The following is a 24,320-nucleotide window of genomic DNA, read 5'->3' on the forward strand; positions in this document are numbered from 1 at the left end:
ATCAGGAGATGGCTCCGAGGTGGATTTCTACAAAGAACATCCATGCAAAGGACAAGCCTGCACAGCTCTGTGCACATCTGCCCCCTCCCCCCTCACAGCCAGCAGCATTTCCAAGTGACCTCCTAAGGCCTTCGCCAAACTACAGGGGCACCTCTGGGTTTCCTGTTTCCCTCATTTTTCGGAATCTTTTCTAAAAAAAAGAAAAACAAAAAACAAATTAAAAAAAAAAAAAACCCCGCACATTTCTTCGTAGAATGCCACAGTGGAAGGAAAACAGGCCTTCAATATTAAGACCTAAATTTGCAAAAACCTTGGAGCTTGGTGTTTTGGTTTGTTTTGTTTTGTTTGAATCAAACCACCACATCATTGAAAATTTTTACACGTTCTAATTATTCGGTTCCAAAACACCAAACTTGTACTGCACACGGTCCCCATGGAAAGGCCCCCTCAGCAGGACAGCCACAGATGCTGCCATGAAAGGGCAGCAGGGTGCCCTCCTCCCTTGTTTTCTGCCTGGGCGGCCACCGGGTTTTGAAACCCATGCACCCTACTAAGTTTCTAGGGTGCAATTCGTGGACCCTTCCCTTTCCCATCCCAGCAGGTGGTCAAGGGCCCGCTGGCCTCCAAAGTGCCAGAAGCAGGGCTGGGCCAGCCGGCCAGAGTTCAGGGTTCTGGCCCTTGGACTTGCAGCGGACACTAGGCTGCTTGGGAAAACCGCGCGGCTCTGACCTTTCAGCAAAGGGGTGGAGCGGTCAAGGCCTTGAGCCCAAAGGCGAGGCCTTTCTGCGACCGCCAGGTTGTGCCAACAGAGGGCGGACTACGTGGTTCCCTGCTCCACGCAGTCCCAGTTCCCTGACCTGTGGTCCGCACCCCTCCGCCGCGCCCACTGGATGCCGACCCTTGGGGACCCAGGAGCGCACGCAATGGGCGTTCCCAGCCGCCATGGCGACCCCCGAGAGGACAACGGGGAACCCCTCCCCTACCCCCGCCAGGAGCCGACCCCCGCCCCGCGCCGCCCCGCCCCTGCCATGCTCCCGGTGCCTTCCCAGCCGCAGTGGGGATCCCCGGAGCACAACTGGGACCGACCCCCACCCACAGCGATCGGAGTCTCCACCCGCGCCGCCCGGGTTGACCCCGCCCCGGGTGCGCTCCCGGCGCGGGTCCAGCCCCAGTGGCGGCCTCCGAGAGCACAACCGGGATGCCCGCCCCCGCTCCGCCATGACCGGACCCCCGCCCCCCGCCGCCCGGGTTCACCCCGCCCCTGGTGCGATCCCAGCGCGTTTCCAGCAGCAGTGGCCACCCCCGGGAGCACAACTGGGACCGCCCCCCATCCCCGCCACGACCCGATTCCCGACCCGCGCCGCCCGGCTTCGCCCCGCCCCGGGCGCGCTCCCGGTGCGCTGCCCACCTTCACCACGGGCTCCCGGTGAGCCCCGCCCCCACGCCCGGTTCCAGGAGAGCCTCTGGGACCTCGCTCCCGCCGCCCGGTGAAACGGGAGGACAATCCATCCAGCCCACAGAGGCAATCCAAGCTGTCTAGAATTCAGGGATCCAACGAGGACTACGGAAAGGAAAGATGACCTGACCTAAGAGGGCCATGATATTCTATAGAACCGGACAAAGTTGGTTTCCAAGGAAACTTGATTCCTTGGAACCCGGAAAGCTGGTTCTTTTCATATGCAATTCCAAACACTTAGCTCCTTACCAAAGCCTGCCTGGCCGCCAGCCCCACCCCCACTCCCCAGAAAAAAACGGCTCAAAGACATCTTTTCCATCTCAGGCGGAAAACTGGAAGATGTCTTGTCTTGTCTGTCTGGATTGATGTCTGTGTCAGTGTGAGCCTTGTGATTTTTGATAATAGTGCTCAAGTTCTGAGTTCTTATTTCAATGGTCTCAAGACAAGGCAGCCCTTGCCAACCCAACTGCTTCCAATACAAGAAAACATTGACCTCAGTGAATGTCCGAGTCCCGTGAACTGGGAACTAGTCAATATGAAATATCTAGTAGTTTTGGTTTTGCTCCTCTACTGTAGACATGTCTAAGAGTCATCAACATGAAGCACAAAATGTTCATAGTGCCTCGGTTTGTTCTAAGGTAAAAATTGCTATACCGTTTTATCTGTCACAAGCTTGTCAACAAGAAAGTACCTCGAAAGAACAGGAAGAAAACGAAAAATTAAATGTCATATGAGCTTTTAGATAAACTATGAACACTAATTACACTCTACACTATCTGCCTATGAGGGTCTTGATTGAAGGCAGAGGAGAAGGGGACGACAGAGGCTAAGATGGTTGGATGGCATCACTGATTCGATGGACATGAGTTTGAGCAAGCCCCTGGAGTTGGTGATGGACACGGAAGCCCAGCGTCCTGCAGGCCACGGGGTCCCAAAGAGTCAGACACGACTGAGCAACTGAACGGAACTGAACTTACAATCGTTTCCCCAGGTGTTTTGGTTACCCGAGTTTCTATCCTGTGCTAAACTAAGTGACGACAGTGTACTGAAGAGCTGGGTCATTTCCAAATAAATTAAAGTTCTGAAACATTCACGCCTTGAAAGGACCTCCCTTTTACACAGAAACAAAAGAGATTTTTGACTATCCAATAATAGTGTCTGGCACCATCCTGACATGTGGAACGTAAGAAAGCAATTTTTTTTGTTTTGTTTGGTTCTGATCTTGGGGGGTGTGTCTGTGTGCGCGTGTGTGTGTGTGTGTGTGTGTGCGTGTGCGTGTGCGGGGAAGCTGGGGGGGGGCGCTACTATCACTGATAGGTATGTTCACCAATCTGTCGAATGCCAATATAAAAGTCAGTTCTTGGTTGCTGAAGGGAAATGTATGACTTGGTATTAAAAGAAGGTATGTGGCATGAAATCGCATTTTCTGAAGGCAAACGACGTCGTTCTTTCTTCCAGGTGGCAGTTTCAGGATGGGAGAAGCAAAGGAATGGGTACAGAATGGGATAAGGAGGTTGGAGGGAAAGTGGACCCCCAGAAAAGAGTGTTGTGCCTAGCACAAGGTTTCTTGAGAGGTTGAACTGCCTTTGCTAATGGATTTTAAGTTTCTTTACCTCTTCCGTGATCTCTTCTAGGTTGACCTAGAACAGAAATCTTTTGTGAGCTTTGGCTAAGTGGAGAAGTATTATTGTTTCACGGTGACTTGTGTGATCCTACCTGACTGTTCTAAACCCTTTTGATATCTATGCACTGCTGCTGCTGCTGCTGCGAAGTCGTTTCAGTCGTGTCCGAGTCTGTGTGACCCCATGGACGGCAGCCCACCAGGCCCCGCAGTCCCTGGGGTTCTCTAGGCAAGAACACTGGAGTGGGTTGCCATGTCCTCCTCCAATGCATGAAAGTGCAATGTGAAAGTGAAGTCGCTCAGTCGTGTCCGACTCTGAGCGACCCCATGGACTGCAGCCTGCCAGGCTCTTCCGTCCATGGGATTTTCCAGGCAAGAGTACTGGAGTGGGGTGCCGTTGCCTTCTCCCATATCTATTCACAAGCCTGCCTAAATCATTGACTTCTAGCCACCTTTGGGATGCCAATGACCACCCACCCTTACCAGGCCACAGAGGAGAGAAAACACTTACCACAGGAGGTCCGGGTAAGGAACAAGGAACTGACAAGCTCCCACCAACCAGGATTCTGCAGAGGTCAACAAGAGGTCAGCAAGAGATGGGAGACTGCAGTCCAGAGGTCCTAGCAACTTCCAGCGAGCAGCAAAGACCCAGCATAGTCCAAACGAATTCAATGTTACCAAAAACAAATAAATAAACGGACAGAAGTTCTTTGAACACATGACTGAGATTAGGGGTGAGGCAGAACATGTATGTGCCAGGATACTCTTAAAGTACGAGAAAGCAGAGAAAGGAAAGACAACTCTCAAGCTGTCCAAAGTGATCAAAATGAATGAGTACACACTTTGACCTGTGTACACTAGCAGATAAAAATCTGAAAAGGAATTTTAAAAAAAATTCCCTTTCAATACTGTCAACATGAATCAAATGCTTTGCCACGGATGTCACGAGGATGCAAGACTGGCACACTGGAAATTCTACACCGTGGCTGAAAAAGATCCTGAATACATGGACAGATATTCCATAGCGATGGAGAGACTTAAGATGGCAATACCATGGAATGCATCTTCAATCTGAAATGAAGATTCGATATGACTTGATCGCTCAGAGCTTTTGTGTCATCAAGTGTTATGGAAGGATAAAAGAGATCGAGAAAGCTGCTGACATAGACTTGGGGCGGGGTGGGGGGGGCAGTAAGAGTACCCCCTTCGGGTCTTTAGCCCGATGTGATGCAGCCACTAGCAGTCTGCTAAGGAAACAAAGGCAGTGTCTCAGAGCATGACACCAGACCCCCTCACCCACGACATGCATTGAGATAACATGGGCAGCAGGTGAGTCATCCCGGGCTAAAAAATGATTGACATGAATCTTGAAGAAAGGCAGATTTCCAGGCAAATATGTCATTTCCTTAACATAGACGAGGAGAACAAGGTAGGAGGAAAACTTACTGTTTGGTTCAGGTCACTTCTGAGCCTTTTGGGGGAACCGACCTGAAGCCAGAGTCTAGCCGAAATACACAGGCTTTGAACATCGCTGAAGACCAACATTTCCTAAGGAAAAAACGCATTGCTTAGCTCGAGGTCTGTCTGGGAAATTCTTACACATCAGGAGATGGCTCCGAGGTGGATTTCTACAAAGAACATCCATGCAAAGGACAAGCCTGCACAGCTCTGTGCACATCTGCCCCCTCCCCCCCTCACAGCCAGCAGCATTTCCAAGTGACCTCCTAAGGCCTTCGCCAAACTACAGGGGCACCTCTGGGTTTCCTGTTTCCCTCATTTTTCGGAATCTTTTCTAAAAAAAAGAAAAACAAAAAACAAATTAAAAAAAAAAAAAAAACCCCGCACATTTCTTCGTAGAATGCCACAGTGGAAGGAAAACAGGCCTTCAATATTAAGACCTAAATTTGCAAAAACCTTGGAGCTTGGTGTTTTGGTTTGTTTTGTTTTGTTTGAATCAAACCACCACATCATTGAAAATTTTTACACGTTCTAATTATTCGGTTCCAAAACACCAAACTTGTACTGCACACGGTCCCCATGGAAAGGCCCCCTCAGCAGGACAGCCACAGATGCTGCCATGAAAGGGCAGCAGGGTGCCCTCCTCCCTTGTTTTCTGCCTGGGCGGCCACCGGGTTTTGAAACCCATGCACCCTACTAAGTTTCTAGGGTGCAATTCGTGGACCCTTCCCTTTCCCATCCCAGCAGGTGGTCAAGGGCCCGTTGGTCTCCAAAGTGCCAGAAGCAGGGCTGGGCCAGCCGGCCAGAGTTCAGGGTTCTGGCCCTTGGACTTGCAGCGGACACTAGGCTGCTTGGGAAAACCGCGCGGCTCTGACCTTTCAGCAAAGGGGTGGAGCGGTCAAGGCCTTGAGCCCAAAGGCGAGGCCTTTCTGCGACCGCCAGGTTGTGCCAACAGAGGGCGGACTACGTGGTTCCCTGCTCCACGCAGTCCCAGTTCCCTGACCTGTGGTCCGCACCCCTCCGCCGCGCCCACTGGATGCCGACCCTTGGGGACCCAGGAGCGCACGCAATGGGCGTTCCCAGCCGCCATGGCGACCCCCGAGAGGACAACGGGGAACCCCTCCCCTACCCCCGCCAGGAGCCGACCCCCGCCCCGCGCCGCCCCGCCCCTGCCATGCTCCCGGTGCCTTCCCAGCCGCAGTGGGGATCCCCGGAGCACAACTGGGACCGACCCCCACCCACAGCGATCGGAGTCTCCACCCGCGCCGCCCGGGTTGACCCCGCCCCGGGTGCGCTCCCGGCGCGGGTCCAGCCCCAGTGGCGGCCTCCGAGAGCACAACCGGGATGCCCGCCCCCGCTCCGCCATGACCGGACCCCCGCCCCCCGCCGCCCGGGTTCACCCCGCCCCTGGTGCGATCCCAGCGCGTTTCCAGCAGCAGTGGCCACCCCCGGGAGCACAACTGGGACCGCCCCCCATCCCCGCCACGACCCGATTCCCGACCCGCGCCGCCCGGCTTCGCCCCGCCCCGGGCGCGCTCCCGGTGCGCTGCCCACCTTCACCACGGGCTCCCGGTGAGCCCCGCCCCCACGCCCGGTTCCAGGAGAGCCTCTGGGACCTCGCTCCCGCCGCCCGGTGAAACGGGAGGACAATCCATCCAGCCCACAGAGGCAATCCAAGCTGTCTAGAATTCAGGGATCCAACGAGGACTACGGAAAGGAAAGATGACCTGACCTAGGAGGGCCATGATATTCTCTAGAACCGGACAAAGTTGGTTTCCAAGGAAACTTGATTCCTTGGAACCCGGAAAGCTGGTTCTTTTCATATGCAATTCCAAACCAGGAGCTCCTTCCCAAAGCCTGCCTGGCCAGCAGCCCCACCCCCCACTCCCCAGAAAAAACGGCTCAAAGAAATCTTTTCCATCTCAGGCGGAAAACTGGAAGATGTCTTGTCTTGTCTGTCTGGATTGATGTATGTGTCAGTGTGAGCCTTGTGATTTTTGATAATAGTGCTCAAGTTCTGAGTTCTTATTTCAATGGTCTCAAGACAAGGCAGCCCTTGCAAACCCAACTGCTTCCAATACAAGAAAACTTTGACCTCAGGGAATGTCAGAGTCCCGTGAACTGGGAACTAGTCAATATGAAATATCTAGTAGTTTTGTTTTTGCTCCTCTACTGTAGACATGTCTAAGAGTCATCAACATGAAGCACAAAATGTTCATAGTGCCTCGGTTTGTTCTAAGGTAAAAATTGCTATATCGTTCTATCTGTCACAAGCTTGTCAACAAGAAAGTACCTCGAAAGAACAGGAACAAAACGAAAAATTAAATGTGATATGAGCTTTTACATAAACTATGAACACTAATTACACTCGAAAATATCTGCCTATGAGAGTCTTGATTGAAGGCAGAGGAGAAGGGGACGACAGAGGCTAAGATGGTTGGATGGCATCACTGATTCGATGGACATGAGTTTGAGCAAGCCCCTGGAGTTGGTGATGGACACGGAAGCCCAGCGTCCTGCAGGCCACGGGGTCCCAAAGAGTCAGACACGACTGAGCCACTGAACTGAACTGAACATACAATCGTTTCTCCAGGTGTTTTGGTTACCCGAGTTTCTATCCTGTGCTAACCTAAGTGACGACCGTGTACTGAAGAGCTGGGTCATTTCCAAATAAATTAAAGTTCTGAAACATTCACGCCTTGAAAGGACCTCCCTTTTACACAGAAACAAAAGAGATTTTTGACTATCCAATAATAGTGTCTGGCACCATCCTGACATGTGAAACGTAAGAAAGCAATTTTTTTGGTTTGGTTTGGTTCTGATCTTGGGGGTGTGTGTGTGTGTGTGTGTGTGCGTGCGTGCGTGCGGGGGGAGGGGAGGGGCGCTACTATCACTGATAGGTATGTTCACCAATCTGTCGAATGCCAATATAAAAGTCAGTTCTTGCTTGCTGAAGGGAAATGTATGACTTGGTATTAAAAGAAGGTATGTGGCATGAAATCGCATTTTCTGAAGGAAAACGACGTCGTTCTTTCTTCCAGGTGGCAGTTTCAGGATGGGAGAAGCAAAGGAATGGGTACAGAATGGGATAAGGAGGTTGTAGGGAAAGTGGACCCCCAGAAAAGAGTGTTGTGCCTAGCACAAGGTTTCTTGAGAGGTTGAACTGCCTTTGCTAATGGATTTTAAGTTTCTTTACCTCTTCCGTGATCTCTTCTAGGTTGACCTAGAACAGAAATCTCTTGTTAGCTTTGGCTAAGTGGAGAAGTATTGCTTCACGGTGACTTGTGTGATCCTACCTGACTGTTCTAAACCCTTTTGATATCTATGCACTGCTGCTGCTGCTGCTGCTGCTGCTGCGAAGTCGTTTCAGTCGTGTCCGAGTCTGTGTGACCCCATGGACGGCAGCCCACCAGGCCCCGCAGTCCCTGGGGTTCTCCAGGCAAGAACACTGGAGTGGGTTGCCATGTGCTCCTCCAATGCATGAAAGTGAAATGTGAAAGTGAAGTCGCTCACTCGTGCCCGACTCTGAGCGGCCCCATGGACTGCAGCCTACCAGGCTCTTCCGTCCATGAGATTTTCCAGGCAAGAGTACTGGAGTGGGGTGCCATTGCCTTCTCCCATATCTATTCACAAGCCTGCCTAAATCATTGACTTCTAGCCACCTTTGGGATGCCAATGACCACCCACCCTTACCAGGCCGCAGAGGAGAGAAAACACTTACCACAGGAGGTCCGGGTAAGGAACAAGAAACTAACAAGCTCCCACCAACCAGGATTCTGCAGAGATCAACAAGAGGTCAGCAAGAGATGGGAGACTGCAGTCCAGAGGTCCTAGCAACTTCCAGCGAGCAGCAAAGACCCAGCATAGTCAAAACGAATTCAATGGTACCAAAAACAAATAAATAAACGGACAGAAGTTCTTGGAACACATGACTGAGGTTAGGGGTGAGGCAGTACATGTATGTGCCAGGATACTCTTAAAGTACGAGAAAGCAAAGAAAGGAAAGACAACTCTCAAGCTGTCCAAAGTGATAAAAAATGAATGATTACACAGTTTTACCTGTATAGACTAGCAGATAATAATCTGAAAAGGAATTTTAAAGAAAATTCCCTTTCTATACTGTCAACATGAATCAAATGCTTTGCCACGGATGTCACGAGGATGCAAGACTGGCACACTGGAGATTCTACACCGTGGCTTAAAAAGATCCTGAATACATGGACAGATATTCCATAGCGATGCAAAGACTTAAGATGGCAATACCATGGAATGCATCTTCAATCTGAAATGAAGATTCGATATGACTTGATCGCTCAGAGCTTTTGTGGCATCAAGTGTTATGGAAGGATAAAAGAGATCGAGAAAGCTGCTGACATAGACTTGGGGCGGGGGGGGGGGGGCAGTAAGAGTACCCCCTTCGGGTCTTTAGCCCGATGTGATGCAGCCACTAGCAGTCTGCTAAGGAAACAAAGGCAGTGTCTCAGAGCATGACACCAGACCCCCTCACCCACGACATGCATTGAGATAACATGGGCAGCAGGTGAGTCATCCCGGGCTAAAAAATGATTGACATGAATCTTGAAGAAAGGCAGATTTCCAGGCAAATATGTCATTTCCTTAACATAGACGAGGAGAACAAGGTAGGAGGAAAACTTACTGTTTGGTTCAGGTCACTTCTGAGCCTTTTGGGGGAACCGACCTGAAGCCAGAGTCTAGCGGAAATACACAGGCTTTGAACATCGCTGAAGACCAACATTTCCTAAGGAAAAACGCATTGCTTAGCTCGAGGTCTGTCTGGGAAATTCTTACACATCAGGAGATGGCTCCGAGGTGGATTTCTACAAAGAACATCCATGCAAAGGACAAGCCTGCACAGCTCTGTGCACATCTGCCCCCTCCCCCTCACAGCCAGCAGCATTTCCAAGTGACCTCCTAAGGCCTTCGCCAAACTACAGGGGCACCTCTGGGTTTCCTGTTTCCCTCATTTTTCGGAATCTTTTCAAAAAAAAGAAAAACAAAAAACAAATTAAAAAAAAAAAAAACCCCGCACATTTCTTCGTAGAATGCCACAGTGGAAGGAAAACAGGCCTTCAATATTAAGACCTAAATTTGCAAAAACCTTGGAGCTTGGTGTTTTGGTTTGTTTTGTTTTGTTTGAATCAAACCACCACATCATTGAAAATTTTTACACGTTCTAATTATTCGGTTCCAAAACACCAAACTTGTACTGCACACGGTCCCCATGGAAAGGCCCCCTCAGCAGGACAGCCACAGATGCTGCCATGAAAGGGCAGCAGGGTGCCCTCCTCCCTTGTTTTCTGCCTGGGCGGCCACCGGGTTTTGAAACCCATGCACCCTACTAAGTTTCTAGGGTGCAATTCGTGGACCCTTCCCTTTCCCATCCCAGCAGGTGGTCAAGGGCCCGCTGGCCTCCAAAGTGCCAGAAGCAGGGCTGGGCCAGCCGGCCAGAGTTCAGGGTTCTGGCCCTTGGACTTGCAGCGGACACTAGGCTGCTTGGGAAAACCGCGCGGCTCTGACCTTTCAGCAAAGGGGTGGAGCGGTCAAGGCCTTGAGCCCAAAGGCGAGGCCTTTCTGCGACCGCCAGGTTGTGCCAACAGAGGGCGGACTACGTGGTTCCCTGCTCCACGCAGTCCCAGTTCCCTGACCTGTGGTCCGCACCCCTCCGCCGCGCCCACTGGATGCCGACCCTTGGGGACCCAGGAGCGCACGCAATGGGCGTTCCCAGCCGCCACGGCGACCCCCGAGAGGACAACGGGGAACCCCTCCCCTACCCCCGCCAGGAGCCGACCCCCGCCCCGCGCCGCCCCGCCCCTGCCATGCTCCCGGTGCCTTCCCAGCCGCAGTGGGGATCCCCGGAGCACAACTGGGACCGACCCCCACCCACAGCGATCGGAGTCTCCACCCGCGCCGCCCGGGTTGACCCCGCCCCGGGTGCGCTCCCGGCGCGGGTCCAGCCCCAGTGGCGGCCTCCGAGAGCACAACCGGGATGCCCGCCCCCGCTCCGCCATGACCGGACCCCCGCCCCCCGCCGCCCGGGTTCACCCCGCCCCTGGTGCGATCCCAGCGCGTTTCCAGCAGCAGTGGCCACCCCCGGGAGCACAACTGGGACCGCCCCCCATCCCCGCCACGACCCGATTCCCGACCCGCGCCGCCCGGCTTCGCCCCGCCCCGGGCGCGCTCCCGGTGCGCTGCCCACCTTCACCACGGGCTCCCGGTGAGCCCCGCCCCCACGCCCGGTTCCAGGAGAGCCTCTGGGACCTCGCTCCCGCCGCCCGGTGAAACGGGAGGACAATCCATCCAGCCCACAGAGGCAATCCAAGCTGTCTAGAATTCAGGGATCCAACGAGGACTACGGAAAGGAAAGATGACCTGACCTAGGAGGGCCATGATATTCTCTAGAACCGGACAAAGTTGGTTTCCAAGGAAACTTGATTCCTTGGAACCCGGAAAGCTGGTTCTTTTCATATGCAATTCCAAACCAGGAGCTCCTTCCCAAAGCCTGCCTGGCCAGCAGCCCCACCCCCCACTCCCCAGAAAAAACGGCTCAAAGAAATCTTTTCCATCTCAGGCGGAAAACTGGAAGATGTCTTGTCTTGTCTGTCTGGATTGATGTATGTGTCAGTGTGAGCCTTGTGATTTTTGATAATAGTGCTCAAGTTCTGAGTTCTTATTTCAATGGTCTCAAGACAAGGCAGCCCTTGCAAACCCAACTGCTTCCAATACAAGAAAACTTTGACCTCAGGGAATGTCAGAGTCCCGTGAACTGGGAACTAGTCAATATGAAATATCTAGTAGTTTTGTTTTTGCTCCTCTACTGTAGACATGTCTAAGAGTCATCAACATGAAGCACAAAATGTTCATAGTGCCTCGGTTTGTTCTAAGGTAAAAATTGCTATATCGTTCTATCTGTCACAAGCTTGTCAACAAGAAAGTACCTCGAAAGAACAGGAACAAAACGAAAAATTAAATGTGATATGAGCTTTTACATAAACTATGAACACTAATTACACTCGAAAATATCTGCCTATGAGAGTCTTGATTGAAGGCAGAGGAGAAGGGGACGACAGAGGCTAAGATGGTTGGATGGCATCACTGATTCGATGGACATGAGTTTGAGCAAGCCCCTGGAGTTGGTGATGGACACGGAAGCCCAGCGTCCTGCAGGCCACGGGGTCCCAAAGAGTCAGACACGACTGAGCCACTGAACTGAACTGAACATACAATCGTTTCTCCAGGTGTTTTGGTTACCCGAGTTTCTATCCTGTGCTAACCTAAGTGACGACCGTGTACTGAAGAGCTGGGTCATTTCCAAATAAATTCAAGTTCTGAAACATTCACGCCTTGAAAGGACCTCCCTTTTACACAGAAACAAAAGAGATTTTTGACTATCCAATAATAGTGTCTGGCACCATCCTGACATGTGAAACGTAAGAAAGCAATTTTTTTGGTTTTGTTTGGTTCTGATCTTGGGGGTGTGTGTGTGTGTGTGTGTGTGTGTGCGTGCGTGCGTGCGGGGGAGGGGAGGGGCGCTACTATCACTGATAGGTATGTTCACCAATCTGTCGAATGCCAATATAAAAGTCAGTTCTTGGTTGCTGAAGGGAAATGTATGACTTGGTATTAAAAGAAGGTATGTGGCATGAAATCGCATTTTCTGAAGGAAAACGACGTCGTTCTTTCTTCCAGGTGGCAGTTTCAGGATGGGAGAAGCAAAGGAATGGGTACAGAATGGGATAAGGAGGTTGTAGGGAAAGTGGACCCCCAGAAAAGAGTGTTGTGCCTAGCACAAGGTTTCTTGAGAGGTTGAACTGCCTTTGCTAATGGATTTTAAGTTTCTTTACCTCTTCCGTGATCTCTTCTAGGTTGACCTAGAACAGAAATCTCTTGTTAGCTTTGGCTAAGTGGAGAAGTATTGCTTCACGGTGACTTGTGTGATCCTACCTGACTGTTCTAAACCCTTTTGATATCTATGCACTGTTGCTGCTGCTGCTGCTGCTGCTGCTGCGAAGTCGTTTCAGTCGTGTCCGAGTCTGTGTGACCCCATGGACGGCAGCCCACCAGGCCCCGCAGTCCCTGGGGTTCTCTAGGCAAGAACACTGGAGTGGGTTGCCATGTCCTCCTCCAATGCATGAAAGTGCAATGTGAAAGTGAAGTCGCTCAGTCGTGTCCGACTCTGAGCGACCCCATGGACTGCAGCCTGCCAGGCTCTTCCGTCCATGGGATTTTCCAGGCAAGAGTACTGGAGTGGGGTGCCGTTGCCTTCTCCCATATCTATTCACAAGCCTGCCTAAATCATTGACTTCTAGCCACCTTTGGGATGCCAATGACCACCCACCCTTACCAGGCCACAGAGGAGAGAAAACACTTACCACAGGAGGTCCGGGTAAGGAACAAGGAACTACCAAGCTCCCACCAACCAGGATTCTGCAGAGGTCAACAAGAGGTCAGCAAGAGATGGGAGACTGCAGTCCAGAGGTCCTAGCAACTTCCAGCGAGCAGCAAAGACCCAGCATAGTCCAAACGAATTCAATGTTACCAAAAACAAATAAATAAACGGACAGAAGTTCTTTGAACACATGACTGAGATTAGGGGTGAGGCAGAACATGTATGTGCCAGGATACTCTTAAAGTACGAGAAAGCAGAGAAAGGAAAGACAACTCTCAAGCTGTCCAAAGTGATCAAAATGAATGAGTACACAGTTTGACCTGTGTACACTAGCAGATAAAAATCTGAAAAGGTATTTTTAAAAAATTCCCTTTCAATACTGTCAACATGAATCAAATGCTTTGCCACGGATGTCACGAGGATGCAAGACTGGCACACTGGAAATTCTACACCGTGGCTGAAAAAGATCCTGAATACATGGACAGATATTCCATAGCGATGGAGAGACTTAAGATGGCAATACCATGGAATGCATCTTCAATCTGAAATGAAGATTCGATATGACTTGATCGCTCAGAGCTTTTGTGGCATCAAGTGTTATGGAAGGATAAAAGAGATCGAGAAAGCTGCTGACATAGACTTGGGGCGGGGTGGGGGGGGGGGGCAGTAAGAGTACCCCCTTCGGGTCTTTAGCCCGATGTGATGCAGCCACTAGCAGTCTGCTAAGGAAACAAAGGCAGTGTCTCAGAGCATGACACCAGACCCCCTCACCCACGACATGCACTGAGATAACATGGGCAGCAGGTGAGTCATCCCGGGCTAAAAAATGATTGACATGAATCTTGAAGAAAGGCAGATTTCCAGGCAAATATGTCATTTCCTTAACATAGACGAGGAGAACAAGGTAGAAGGAAAACTTACTGTTTGGTTCAGGTCACTTCTGAGCCTTTTGGGGGAACCGACCTGAAGACAGAGTCTAGCGGAAATACACAGGCTTTGAACATCGCTGAAGACCAACATTTCCTAAGGAAAAAACGCATTGCTTAGCTCGAGGTCTGTCTGGGAAATTCTTACACATCAGGAGATGGCTCCGAGGTGGATTTCTACAAAGAACATCCATGCAAAGGACAAGCCTGCACAGCTCTGTGCACATCTGCCCCCTCCCCCCCTCACAGCCAGCAGCATTTCCAAGTGACCTCCTAAGGCCTTCGCCAAACTACAGGGGCACCTCTGGGTTTCCTGTTTCCCTCATTTTTCGGAATCTTTTCTAAAAAAAAGAAAAACAAAAAACAAATTAAAAAAAAAAAAAAAAAACCCGCACATTTCTTCGTAGAATGCCACAGTGGAAGGAAAACAGGCCTTCAATATTAAGACCTAAATTTGCAAAAACCTTGGAGCTTGGTGTTTTGGTTTGTTTTGTTTTGTTTGAATCAAACCACCACATCATTGAAAATTTTTACACGTTCTAATTATTCGGTTCCAAAACACCAAACTTGTACTGCACACGGTCCCCATGGAAAGGCCCCCTCAGCAGGACAGCCACAGATGCTGCCATGAAAGGGCAGCAGGGTGCCCTCCTCCCTTGTTTTCTCCCTGGGCGGCCACCGGGTTTTGAAACCCATGCACCCTACTAAGTTTCTAGGGTGCAATTCGTGGACCCTTCCCTTTCCCATCCCAGCAGGTGGTCAAGGGCCCGCTGGCCTCCAAAGTGCCAGAAGCAGGGCTGGGCCAGCCGGCCAGAGTTCAGGGTTCTGGCCCTTGGACTTGCAGCGGACACTAGGCTGCTTGGGAAAACCGCGCGGCTCTGACCTTTCAGCAAAGGGGTGGAGCGGTCAAGGCCTTGAGCCCAAAGGCGAGGCCTTTCTGCGACCGCCAGGTTGTGCCAACAGAGGGCGGACTACGTGGTTCCCTGCTCCACGCAGTCCCAGTTCCCTGACCTGTGGTCCGCACCCCTCCGCCGCGCCCACTGGATGCCGACCCTTGGGGACCCAGGAGCGCACGCAGTGGGCGTTCCCAGCCGCCACGGCGACCCCCGAGAGGACAACGGGGAACCCCTCCCCTACCCCCGCCAGGAGCCGACCCCCCCCCCGCGCCGCCCCGCCCCTGCCATGCTCCCGGTGCCTTCCCAGCCGCAGTGGGGATCCCCGGAGCACAACTGGGACCGACCCCCACCCACAGCGATCGGAGTCTCCACCCGCGCCGCCCGGGTTGACCCCGCCCCGGGTGCGCTCCCGGCGCGGGTCCAGCCCCAGTGGCGGCCTCCGAGAGCACAACTGGGATGCCCGCCCCCGCTCCGCCATGACCGGACCCCCGCCCCCCGCCCCCCGCCGCCCGGGTTCACCCCGCCCCTGGTGCGATCCCAGCGCGTTTCCAGCAGCAGTGGCCACCCCCGGGAGCACAACTGGGACCGCCCCCCATCCCCGCCACGACCCGATTCCCGACCCGCGCCGCCCGGCTTCGCCCCGCCCCGGGCGCGCTCCCGGTGCGCTGCCCACCTTCACCACGGGCTCCCGGTGAGCCCCGCCCCCACGCCCGGTTCCAGGAGAGCCTCTGGGACCTCGCTCCCGCCGCCCGGTGAAACGGGAGGACAATCCATCCAGCCCACAGAGGCAATCCAAGCTGTCTAGAATTCAGGGATCCAACGAGGACTACGGAAAGGAAAGATGACCTGACCTAGGAGGGCCATGATATTCTCTAGAACCGGACAAAGTTGGTTTCCAAGGAAACTTGATTCCTTGGAACCCGGAAAGCTGGTTCTTTTCATATGCAATTCCAAACCAGGAGCTCCTTCCCAAAGCCTGCCTGGCCGCCAGCCCCACCCCCCACTCCCCAGAAAAAAAGGCTCAAAGACATCTTTTCCATCTCAGGCGGAAAACTGGAAGATGTCTTGTCTTGTCTGTCTGGATTGATGTATGTGTCAGTGTGAGCCTTGTGATTTTTGATAATAGTGCTCAAGTTCTGAGTTCTTATTTCAATGGTCTCAAGACAAGGCAGCCCTTGCCAACCCAACTGCTTCCAATACAAGAAAACATTGACCTCAGTGAATGTCAGAGTCCCGTGAACTGGGAACTAGTCAATATGAAATATCTAGTAGTTTTGGTTTTGCTCCTCTACTGTAGACATGTCTAAGAGTCATCAACATTAAGCACAAAATGTTCATAGTGCCTCGGTTTGTTCTAAGGTAAAAATTGCTATACCGTTTTATCTGTCACAAGCTTGTCAACAAGAAAGTACCTCGAAAGAACAGGAACAAAACGAAAAATTAAATGTCATATGAGCTTTTAGATAAACTATGAACACTAATTACACTCTACACTATCTGCCTATGAGGGTCTTGATTGAAGGCAGAGGAGAAGGGGACGACAGAGGCTAAGATGGTTGGATGGCATCACTGATTCGATGGACATGAGTTTGAGCAAGCCCCTGGAGTTGGTGATGGACACGGAAGCCCAGCGTCCTGCAGGCCACGGGGTCCCAAAGAGTCAGACACGACTGAGCAACTGAACGGAACTGAACTTACAATCGTTTCTCCAGGTGTTTTGGTTACCCGAGTTTCTATCCTGTGCTAAACTAAGTGACGACCGTGTACTGAAGAGCTGGGTCATTTCCAAATAAATTAAAGTTCTGAAACATTCACGCCTTGAAAGGACCTCCCTTTTACACAGAAACAAAAGAGATTTTTGACTATCCAATAATAGTGTCTGGCACCATCCTGACATGTGGAACGTAAGAAAGCAATTTTTTTTGTTTGGTTTGGTTCTGATCTTGGGGGTGTGTGTGTGTGTGTGTGTGCGTGCGTGCGTGCGGGGGAGGGGAGGGGCGCTACTATCACTGATAGGTATGTTCACCAATCTGTCGAATGCCAATATAAAAGTCAGTTCTTGGTTGCTGAAGGGAAATGTATGACTTGGTATTAAAAGAAGGTATGTGGCATGAAATCGCATTTTCTGAAGGAAAACGACGTCGTTCTTTCTTCCAGGTGGCAGTTTCAGGATGGGAGAAGCAAAGGAATGGGTACAGAATGGGATAAGGAGGTTGGAGGGAAAGTGGACCCCCAGAAAAGAGTGTTGTGCCTAGCACAAGGTTTCTTGAGAGGTTGAACTGCCTTTGCTAATGGATTTTAAGTTTCTTTACCTCTTCCGTGATCTCTTCTAGGTTGACCTAGAACAGAAATCTTTTGTGAGCTTTGGCTAAGTGGAGAAGTATTATTGTTTCACGGTGACTTGTGTGATCCTACCTGACTGTTCTCAACCCTTTTGATATCTATGCACTGCTGCTGCTGCTGCTGCTAAGTCGTTTCAGTCGTGTCCGAGTCTGTGTGACCCCATGGACGGCAGCCCACCAGGCCCCGCAGTCCCTGGGGTTCTCTAGGCAAGAACACTGGAGTGGGTTGCCATGTCCTCCTCCAATGCATGAAAGTGAAATGTGAAAGTGAAGTCGCTCACTCGTGCCCGACTCTGAGCGACCCCATGGACTGCAGCCTACCAGGCTCTTCCGTCCATGAGATTTTCCAGGCAAGAGTACTGGAGTGGGGTGCCATTGCCTTCTCCCATATCTATTCACAAGCCTGCCTAAATCATTGACTTCTAGCCACCTTTGGGATGCCAATGACCACCCACCCTTACCAGGCCGCAGAGGAGAGAAAACACTTACCACAGGAGGTCCGGGTAAGGAACAAGGAACTAACAAGCTCCCACCAACCAGGATTCTGCAGAGGTCAACAAGAGGTCAGCAAGAGATGGGAGACTGCAGTCCAGAGGTCCTAGCAACTTCCAGCGAGCAGCAAAGACCCAGCATAGTAAAAACGAATTCAATGCTACCAAAAACAAATAAATAAACGGACAGAAGTTCTTGGAACACATGACTGAGGTTAGGGGTGAGGCAGTACATGTATGTGCCAGGATACTCTTAAAGTATACTGTTAACATAGATGAGGAGAACAAGGTAGGAGGAAAACTTACTGTTTGGTTCAGGTCGCTTCTGAGCCTTTTGGGGGAACCGACCTGAAGCCAGAGTCTAGCAGAAATACAGAGGCTTTGAACATCGCTGAAGACCAACATTTCCTAAGGAAAAAACGCATTGCTTAGCTCAAGGTTTGTCTGGGAAATTCTTACACATCAGGAGATGGCTCCGAGGTGGATTTCTACAAAGAACATCCATGCAAAGGACAAGCCTGCACAGCTCTGTGCACATCTGCCCCCTCCCCCCCTCACAGCCAGCAGCATTTCCAAGTGACCTCCTAAGGCCTTCGCCAAACTACAGGGGCACCTCTGGGCTTCCTGTTTCCCTCATTTTTCAGAATCTTTTCTTAAAAAAAAGAAAAACAAAAAACAAATTAAAAAACAAACAAACAAAAAAAAACCCGCACATTTCTTCGTACAGTGCCACAGTGGAAGGAAAACAGGCCTTCAATATTAAGACCTAAATTTGCAAAAAACTTGGAGCTTGGTTTTTTGTTTTGTTTTGCTTTGTTTTGTTTGAATCAAACCACCACATCATTTAAAATTTTTACACGTTCTAATTATTCGGTTCCAAAACACCAAACTTGTACTGCACACGGTCCCCATGGAAAGGCCCCCTCAGCAGGACAGCCACAGATGCTGCCATGAAAGGGCAGCAGGGTGCCCTCCTCCCTTGTTTGCTGCCTGGGCGGCCACCGGGTTTTGAAACCCATGCACCCTACTAAGTTTCTAGGGTGCAATTCGTGGACCCTTCCCTTTCCCATCCCAGCAGGTGGTCAAGGGCCCGCTGGCCTCCAAAGTGCCAGAAGCAGGGCTGGGCCAGCCGGCCACAGTTCAGGGTTCTGGCCCTTGGACTTGCAGCGGACACTCGGCTGCTTGGGAAAACCGCGCGGCTCTGACCTTTCAGCAAAGGGGTGGAGCGGTCAAGGCCTTGAGCCCAAAGGCGAGGCCTTTCTGCGACCGCCAGGTTGTGCCAACAGAGGGCGGACTACGTGGTTCCCTGCTCCACGCAGTCCCAGTTCCCTGACCTGTGGTCCGCACCCCTCCGCCGCGCCCACTGGATGCCGATCCTTGGGGACCCAGGAGCGCACGCAATGGGCGTTCCCAGCCACCACGGCGACCCCCGAGAGGACAACGGGGAAGCCCTCCCCACCCCCGCCAGGAGCCGACCCCCACCCCGCGCCGCCCCGCCCCTGCCATGCTCCCGGTGCCTTCCCAGCCGCAGTGGGGATTCCCGGAGCACAACTGGGACCGCCCCCCATCCCCGCCACGACCCGATTCCCGACCCGCGCCGCCCGGCTTCGCCCCGCCCCGGGCGCGCTCCCGGTGCGCTGCCCACCTTCACCACGGGCTCCCGGTGAGCCCCGCCCCCACGCCCGGTTCCAGGAGAGCCTCTGGGACCTCGCTCCCGCCGCCCGGTGAAACGGGAGGACAATCCATCCAGCCCACAGAGGCAATCCAAGCTGTCTAGAATTCAGGGATCCAACGAGGACTACGGAAAGGAAAGATGACCTGACCTAGGAGGGCCATGATATTCTCTAGAACCGGACAAAGTTGGTTTCCAAGGAAACTTGATTCCTTGGAACCCGGAAAGCTGGTTCTTTTCATATGCAATTCCAAACCAGGAGCTCCTTCCCAAAGCCTGCCTGGCCGCCAGCCCCACCCCCCACTCCCCAGAAAAAACGGCTCAAAGAAATCTTTTCCATCTCACGCGGAAAACTGGAAGATGTCTTGTCTTGTCTGTCTGGATTGATGTATGTGTCAGTGTGAGCCTTGTGATTTTTGATAATAGTGCTCAAGTTCTGAGTTCTTATTTCAATGGTCTCAAGACAAGGCAGCCCTTGCAAACCCAACTGCTTCCAATACAAGAAAACTTTGACCTCAGGGAATGTCAGAGTCCCGTGAACTGGGAACTAGTCAATATGAAATATCTAGTAGTTTTGTTTTTGCTCCTCTACTGTAGACATGTCTAAGAGTCATCAACATGAAGCACAAAATGTTCATAGTGCCTCGGTTTGTTCTAAGGTAAAAATTGCTATATCGTTCTATCTGTCACAAGCTTGTCAACAAGAAAGTACCTCGAAAGAACAGGAACAAAACGAAAAATTAAATGTGATATGAGCTTTTACATAAACTATGAACACTAATTACACTCGAAAATATCTGCCTATGAGAGTCTTGATTGAAGGCAGAGGAGAAGGGGACGACAGAGGCTAAGATGGTTGGATGGCATCACTGATTCGATGGACATGAGTTTGAGCAAGCCCCTGGAGTTGGTGATGGACACGGAAGCCCAGCGTCCTGCAGGCCACGGGGTCCCAAAGAGTCAGACACGACTGAGCCACTGAACTGAACTGAACATACAATCGTTTCTCCAGGTGTTTTGGTTACCCGAGTTTCTATCCTGTGCTAACCTAAGTGACGACCGTGTACTGAAGAGCTGGGTCATTTCCAAATAAATTAAAGTTCTGAAACATTCACGCCTTGAAAGGACCTCCCTTTTACACAGAAACAAAAGAGATTTTTGACTATCCAATAATAGTGTCTGGCACCATCCTGACATGTGAAACGTAAGAAAGCAATTTTTTTGGTTTGGTTTGGTTCTGATCTTGGGGGTGTGTGTGTGTGTGTGTGTGTGCGTGCGTGCGTGCGGGGGAGGGGAGGGGCGCTACTATCACTGATAGGTATGTTCACCAATCTGTCGAATGCCAATATAAAAGTCAGTTCTTGCTTGCTGAAGGGAAATGTATGACTTGGTATTAAAAGAAGGTATGTGGCATGAAATCGCATTTTCTGAAGGAAAACGACGTCGTTCTTTCTTCCAGGTGGCAGTTTCAGGATGGGAGAAGCAAAGGAATGGGTACAGAATGGGATAAGGAGGTTGTAGGGAAAGTGGACCCCCAGAAAAGAGTGTTGTGCCTAGCACAAGGTTTCTTGAGAGGTTGAACTGCCTTTGCTAATGGATTTTAAGTTTCTTTACCTCTTCCGTGATCTCTTCTAGGTTGACCTAGAACAGAAATCTCTTGTTAGCTTTGGCTAAGTGGAGAAGTATTGCTTCACGGTGACTTGTGTGATCCTACCTGACTGTTCTAAACCCTTTTGATATCTATGCACTGCTGCTGCTGCTGCTGCTGCTGCTGCGAAGTCGTTTCAGTCGTGTCCGAGTCTGTGTGACCCCATGGACGGCAGCCCACCAGGCCCCGCAGTCCCTGGGGTTCTCCAGGCAAGAACACTGGAGTGGGTTGCCATGTGCTCCTCCAATGCATGAAAGTGAAATGTGAAAGTGAAGTCGCTCACTCGTGCCCGACTCTGAGCGGCCCCATGGACTGCAGCCTACCAGGCTCTTCCGTCCATGAGATTTTCCAGGCAAGAGTACTGGAGTGGGGTGCCATTGCCTTCTCCCATATCTATTCACAAGCCTGCCTAAATCATTGACTTCTAGCCACCTTTGGGATGCCAATGACCACCCACCCTTACCAGGCCGCAGAGGAGAGAAAACACTTACCACAGGAGGTCCGGGTAAGGAACAAGAAACTAACAAGCTCCCACCAACCAGGATTCTGCAGAGATCAACAAGAGGTCAGCAAGAGATGGGAGACTGCAGTCCAGAGGTCCTAGCAACTTCCAGCGAGCAGCAAAGACCCAGCATAGTCAAAACGAATTCAATGGTACCAAAAACAAATAAATAAACGGACAGAAGTTCTTGGAACACATGACTGAGGTTAGGGGTGAGGCAGTACATGTATGTGCCAGGATACTCTTAAAGTACGAGAAAGCAAAGAAAGGAAAGACAACTCTCAAGCTGTCCAAAGTGATAAAAAATGAATGATTACACAGTTTTACCTGTATAGACTAGCAGATAATAATCTGAAAAGGAATTTTAAAGAAAATTCCCTTTCTATACTGTCAACATGAATCAAATGCTTTGCCACGGATGTCACGAGGATGCAAGACTGGCACACTGGAGATTCTACACCGTGGCTGAAAAAGATCCTGAATACATGGACAGATATTCCATAGCGATGCAAAGACTTAAGATGGCAATACCATGGAATGCATCTTCAATCTGAAATGAAGATTCGGTATGACTTGATCGCTCAGAGCTTTTGTGTCATCAAGTGTTATGAAAGGATCAAAGAGATCGAGAAAGCTGCTGACATAGACTTGGGGCGGGGTGGGGGGGGGGCAGTAAGAGTAACCCCTGCTGGTCTTTAGCCCGATGTGATGCAGCCACTAGCAGTCTGCTAAGGAAACAAAGGCAGTGTCTCAGAGCATGACACCAGACCCCCTCACCCACGACATGCATTGAGATAACATGGGCATCAGGTGAGTCATCCCGGGCTAAAAAATGATTGACATGAATCTTGAAGAAAGGCAGATTTCCAGGCAAATATGTCATTTTCTTAACATAGACGAGGAGAACAAGGTAAGAGGAAAACTTACTGTTTGGTTCAGGTCGCTTCTGAGCCTTTTGGGGGAACCGACCTGAAGCCAGAGTCTAGCGGAAATACACAGGCTTTGAACATCGCTGAAGACCAACATTTCCTAAGGAAAAAACGCATTGCTTAGCTCAAGGTTTGTCTGGGAAATTCTTACACATCAGGAGATGGCTCCGAGGTGGATTTCTACAAAGAACATCCATGCAAAGGACAAGCCTGCACAGCTCTGTGCACATCTGCCCCCTCCCCCCCTCACAGCCAGCAGCATTTCCAAGTGACCTCCTAAGGCCTTCGCCAAACTACAGAGGCACCTCTGGGCTTCCTGTTTCCCTCATTTTCCGGAATCTTTTCTAAAAAAAAAAGAAAAACAAAAAACAATTAAAAACAAAAAAAAAAACCCGCACATTTCTTCGTACAATGCCACAGTGGAAGGAAAACAGGCCTTCAATATTAAGACCTAAATTTGCAAAAAACTTGGAGCTTGGTTTTTTGTTTTGTTTTGTTTTGTTTTGTTTGAATCAAACCACCACATCATTGAAAATTTTTACACGTTCTAATTATTCGGTTCCAAAACACCAAACTTGTACTGCACACGGTCCCCATGGAAAGGCCCCCTCAGCAGGACAGCCACAGATGCTGCCATGAAAGGGCAGCAGGGTGCCCTCCTCCCTTGTTTGCTGCCTGGGCGGCCACCGGGTTTTGAAACCCATGCACCCTACTAAGTTTCTAGGGTGCAATTCGTGGACCCTTCCCTTTCCCATCCCAGCAGGTGGTCAAGGGCCCGCTGGCCTCCAAAGTGCCAGAAGCAGGGCTGGGCCAGCCGGCCACAGTTCAGGGTTCTGGCCCTTGGACTTGCAGCGGACACTCGGCTGCTTGGGGAAACCGCGCGGCTCTGACCTTTCAGCAAAGGGGTGGAGCGGTCAAGGCCTTGAGCCCAAAGGCGAGGCCTTTCTGCGACCGCCAGGTTGTGCCAACAGAGGGCGGACTACGTGGTTCCCTGCTCCACGCAGTCCCAGTTCCCTGACCTGTGGTCCGCACCCCTCCGCCGCGCCCACTGGATGCCGATCCTTGGGGACCCAGGAGCGCACGCAATGGGCGTTCCCAGCCGCCACGGCGACCCCCGAGAGGACAACGGGGAAGCCCTCCCCCACCCCCGCCAGGAGCCGACCCCCGCCCCGCGCCGCCCCGCCCCTGCCATGCTCCCGGTGCCTTCCCAGCCGCAGTGGGGATCCCCGGAGCACAACTGGGACCGCCCCCCATCCCCGCCACGACCCGATTCCCGACCCGCGCCGCCCGGCTTCGCCCCGCCCTGGGCGCGCTCCCGGTGCGCGGCCCACCTTCACCACGGGCTCCCGGTGAGCCCCGCCCCCACGCCCGGTTCCAGGAGAGCCTCTGGGACCTCGCTCCCGCCGCCCGGTGAAACGGGAGGACAATCCATCCAGCCCACAGAGGCAATCCAAGCTGTCTAGAATTCAGGGATCCAACGAGGACTACGGAAAGGAAAGATGACCTGACCTAGGAGGGCCATGATATTCTACAGAACCGGACAAAGTTGGTTTCCAAGGAAACTTGATTCCTTGGAACCCGGAAAGCTGGTTCTTTTCATATGCAATTCCAAACCAGGAGCTCCTTCCCAAAGCCTGCCTGGCCGCCAGCCCCACCCCCCCCCTCCCCAGAAAAAAACGGCTCAAAGAAATCTTTTCCATCTCAGGCGGAAAACTGGAAGATGTCTTGTCTTGTCTGTCTGGATTGATGTATGTGTCAGTGTGAGCCTTGTGATTTTTGATAATAGTGCTCAAGTTCTGAGTTCTTATTTCAATGGTCTCAAGACAAGGCAGCCCTTGCAAACCAAACCGCTTCCAATACAAGAAAACATTGACCTCAGGGAATGTCAGAGTCCCGTGAACTGGGAACTAGTCAATATTAAATATCTAGTAGTTTTGTTTTTGCTCCTCTAGTGTAGACATGTCTAAGAGTC

The 24,320-nt window shown here is 51.6% G+C and overlaps 1 long non-coding RNA gene across 1 annotated transcript; it reads right to left on the reverse strand.

Annotated features, from left to right (window-relative positions):
• Positions 1 to 14,001: 14,001 nt before the first annotated feature.
• On the reverse strand, positions 14,002 to 18,238 carry LOC133244006 (uncharacterized). Its single transcript, XR_009735250.1, has 3 exons — positions 17,904 to 18,238; positions 17,596 to 17,650; positions 14,002 to 14,209 (listed from the first exon to the last, which is right to left on the reverse strand). It is a non-coding gene; the product is annotated as an uncharacterized LOC133244006 (long non-coding RNA).
• Between the last annotated feature and the right edge of the window lie 6,082 nt (positions 18,239 to 24,320).

Source organism: Bos javanicus, unplaced genomic scaffold, assembly GCF_032452875.1.
Source record: "Bos javanicus breed banteng unplaced genomic scaffold, ARS-OSU_banteng_1.0 tig00002394_1, whole genome shotgun sequence".
Classification (NCBI taxonomy): domain Eukaryota; kingdom Metazoa; phylum Chordata; class Mammalia; order Artiodactyla; family Bovidae; genus Bos; species Bos javanicus.